This window comes from Camelina sativa, chromosome 5 (genome assembly GCF_000633955.1).
Source record: "Camelina sativa cultivar DH55 chromosome 5, Cs, whole genome shotgun sequence".
In the NCBI taxonomy this organism is placed as follows: Eukaryota; Viridiplantae; Streptophyta; class Magnoliopsida; order Brassicales; family Brassicaceae; genus Camelina; species Camelina sativa.
In genome coordinates, this window is record NC_025689.1 from 32,094,268 (window position 1) to 32,099,018 (window position 4,751).

Sequence of the window (4,751 nt, forward strand, 5' to 3'; positions counted from 1 at the left end):
TTTGTATATAGCATAATTTACGAGAAGCAGAGCAATAAAACAGAGAGGTAAGAGAATAAAACAGAGACTTTGATCACATTCTAGAAACAGATTTCGTTAATCCTAATTACAATCATGCCTAGGATCACAATTAGAAACAGATTTTGAAGAACCCTAATTTTCGAAAATCAAAGAACTCTAATTTCTATACCCTTACTAAACAAGAATTCTTACAATCAGAAAAAGGAAATTACCATCAGAAAGAGATTGGTTAATCAAAAGCTTCGATTTGGTGAAGAAGACTCACTTTGGTGAAGAAGACTCGTCAATTAATCAGAAGCTTCGATATGTTTTGATTGATTAATCAAAATCTCCGACTGGAGATCGGTTTCTCTGATTGCAAGGTTCCGATTTGGTCAAAAAGATCTCTCCGTTTTGTTATGGTTCAAGAAGGAAAAAAAAAAAAATCTTGTTTTTATATGAAAAACCAAATCAGCTATATGCTGACACGTACACAATAAGAGACGATTCCTAAACTTACTAAATAAGAGTTGGATCTTATATATTCCATCAATTCTGATTTATTTTTAATTACAGTTGCAATAAGAGCCTTGCTAAATCCTTGCTAAATCCCCCAATGGAGATGCCCTTAGGTGAAGTGGTAATGAGGGAAAAACTGGGTGAAGTGGTAAATTTTGACCAGAGCCGTGCCTACGGCCCCAACTTTAGAAAAACATTCAGTAGCTTATTATATTATTTTTAGTGCAATTCTAAAAGAAAAGTGTACTATAGAAACGTAAAGGAGCATTTGCCCACGTGATGGTTTTAATAATTTGAATAAATGCTTTGATAATTTTTTTCTCCTTTCTTCTAAACGTGATTGTTTTATATACTGTGTTAGTGATTTTTGTTTGAAATTAGTCATGTAGTTAGAAATTAAAAAGGAAATAATGAACTAAATTCAATTTGGTGATACAAGGTCACTTGATAATGCAAATTAGTTTATGACTGGTAATATTTTTGAGCTATTTATGTGTCCATAACTCAATTGTAATTCATGTACTCAAAAATATTAGCTATAGGTTTTATATATATAAAGATTTTTGATTGTTTATTCACAAAAGGTTATGAAATATTGATTTTGAAATTTTGTTTAACAATCTTATATACAAAACGAAAATTATGTTAAAAATAAAAATTTACATTTATTCTATTTGAGTTCTTTTTTTCAGAATACCGCCTCCGGCCTCCATATCTCTAAGCACAGCTCTCATTTTGACTTTAGTTGTTTTTGTTTAGCTTTGAAATATTAGTGGCCAAGATAAAACAAAATTTATATAACAAAGTTGACAACTTCTTAGTTAAGATAACAAAAAGGTTTGATTTTCTATATACACGCGGCCCAGTGGCATTGTACTGTAGACTATTTTAGAGATCAAATTCTAGATTTGGTGGAACAAAACATAAAGATGAGATCACCGAATTCACTTGTGTGTTTCCAAATTAGTGTATGTTTTATTTTAAAATTTACTAGTAGGATTAATAAAAGTTACGAAAGGAAAAGGGGTTATATTTCCATGTAACGTTATATAATCTCATTATTAATTTATTCACCGGCCAGTTCATTACAACTTTGTATATTATTTAAACATGTGAGATATCATGGATAATGTGCTGTGTGACATCGGTTCAGTATAAGGTTCTGATTAATGGACAGGCCTTTGGGTCCATCACACTTAGGCGGGAACTTCGTCAGGAGGATTCTCTGTCCCCCTATTTTTTTATTCTTTGTACGGAGGTGCTTATTGCCCACTTTCGGAAGGCGGAGAGGCTGAAAGTTATTATAGGGATTCGGGTATCGACAGCTAGTCCTGCTATTTCCCATCTCTTGTTTGCGGATGATAGTCTTTTCTTCTGTCGGGCCACAAAGGAGCAATGTGAGGCGGTCTTAGGGATTCTAGGGAAATATGGAAGGGCTTCGGGCCAACAGATAAATTTTCAGAAATCCTCGATTCAGTTCGGACATACAGTGGATAATGATCTTAGGGAAGAATTGAAAGGGGTCCTCGGTATCACAAACCTAGGAGGCATGGGCTCGTACTTAGGCATCCCGGAAAGTTTAGGGGGTGCCAAGACAAAAATATTCTCTTTTGTACAGGACAAATTGCAAACTCGGGCTAGTGGGTGGCCGGCTAGGCTTTTGTCCAAAGGTGGCAAGGAAGTAATGATCAAGTCTGTTGCAACGGCTGTTCCTACTTTCGTTATGTCGTGTTTTCGGTTGCCCAAGACGGTTACGAGGAAATTAACTAGTGCGATTTCTAATTTCTGGTGGAGCTCGTTGGGACAATCCCGAGGGTTGCATTGGGTGGCGTGGGATAAACTCTGTTCTGGTAAAGATACTGGCGGCTTGGGGTTCCGAAGTTTGGATGATTATAACACCGCGTTGCTGGCAAAGCAACTCTGGCGTCTGATCACAGTTCCGGATTCCCTTTTCGCAAGGGTTTTTAAGGGACGCTACTACCGGCATTCTGATCCTTTGGATCCAATTAAATCTTACTCGCCCTCATATGGGTGGCGGAGTATGATTTTTGCTCGCTCTCTGGTGAATAAAGGACTCATTAAACGGGTAGGATCTGGGGCGTCCATCTCTGTATGGACCGACCCATGGATCCCTGCTCAATCCCCGAGACCAGCACTAAGCACAGGTCGGTTTTTGACCCCTCGCTTCGAGTTATAAATTTCATCGACAGGACCTCAAACTCCTGGGATATGGCTCAGCTTACGGCGACTTTTGTTCCGGAAGATGTGGCTATTATTTCCGCCTTGCCGATACGACAACCGGACACCCCGGATCTATTTGGCTGGCATTTTACCAAGTCCGGTAAATATTCGGTCAAGTCAGGATACCATGTTCTCCATTCAAATACAACAGCTCATACTGTTGCGGAAGTATTTGGACCAAGCATTGTGCCTCTTCAGGCCTTTGTATGGAAAATCAGGTGTCCACCGAAGCTACGGCATTTCATGTGGCAAGTGCTTTTAGGCTGTGTCGCGGTCACGGCGAACCTCCGTAAACGGGGTATGAGCTGCGATGCAGGGTGTGGTCTGTGTGGATGACTGGAGGAGACAATTAATCATACTCTTTTCCAGTGCCCGCCAGCCAAACAGGTTTGGGCTCTGTCAAATTTTCCGACGGCCCCTGGTCTTTTTCCCTCGGATTCGGTTTTTACAAATATGGATTTCCTATTTTGGCGTTTTCAAGATGTTCCAGATTATGCCTCTTTCCCTTGGATATTGTGGTATATATGGAAAGCGCGGAATGATAAGCTTTTTGGTAATCTTGACTCCAATCCCCTAGCCATATTGCGGCTAGCGGAGGATGAGGCAAAATCATGGGCTTTGGTCCAGGAGGATGCATTGGTCTTACCTACAAATGTACCTGCGGAGGCGAGGCGTAATGGAACTGGGGGTGTAGGGATCCCCAGATCTCTATCGAGTTACATTTGTTGGGTTGATGGTTCTTGGAAAGTGACAGATCAGTTTGCGGGTAAAGGATGGTATTGTACTTCGCCCTGGGGTGAGACTCCTACCATGGGGGCTGCCAACCATCGCCGTAGCTTATCTCCTCTTCATGCTGAGGTCGAAGCCCTTGTTTGGGCTATGCGTTGCATGATTGGGGCAGATAATCAATCTGTTATTTTTCTCACAAACTGCTCCGATTTAGTGAAGATGGTGTCTTCGCCTTCTGAGTGGCCAGCTTTTACGGCATATCTGGAGGACATTCAAGCGGATAAGGAGGAGTTTGTCTCCTTTTCTTTGGTTTACATTCCTCGCACGCAAAATAGCAAAGCGGACAACCTCGCGCGACGTGGTCACACATTACCGCATTCAGCTACTTATGTAAACAATGTTCCTACATATTGGCTTGTTTGAGCCAATCTTGTATTCTGTTGTCAAAAAAAAAAAACCTGTGAGATCTTCAAAGGACTCAATCGCAATAGAGATTTAAAAAAGTTTAGAGGCTCATCACGTGAACAAATAAAAAACTCAATAAGCCAGACATTAATTCCTCTGTAGTCCTACTCCTATGTATATGTATGGATATAATAAGTAATAAATTATTGAATCACCTGAGCAACCTAAAGTAACGAAGAGAGTCATCACTTACTCGTATAACTAAGTAAAAACTTTGGTCATCTAGCAAAATTTGGTACTTAGATATCACACTTTTTATCCTTTTCAAAATGTTATCTGATGTCAATTCTCCTTATAAATTTTAATTACACTGGGGTTAATAAAACAGTTATATAAGTGTCGTGTATATTTTCGTGTAGATAACCTTGTTGTTGTCCTTTGTCGATAAAATGTGTCGTGTATATTTTCGTCATGGCTCACGTCGACGTCGTTCATTTTGGCTTTTGAATATATTTATCTTTTTGTCTTCACTCTTGTTGTCCTACTACTTAGTATTCAAATTCCTCTCCGTCTCTTTATATATCTCATAAAATATTTATAGTTTGTTTGATTGAAAACTTTGACGTTTTCAAGAATCTGAACTCTGAAGAGAGAGGATAAAAAACCTTAGGAACGTAGGACAAAAATTCGTCAATTATTCAATAATATCATTTGTGTTTTTGTAACACCTTCGCATGTGTACGTTTTGTTTGATCTAAGGTCAGATCATCATATTAAAACCAGCTAGAATCTTATAAAAATACGTTAAAAATCGACGAATCTTTTTTTTTTTTTTTTTTTTTTTTTTTTTTTTTTTT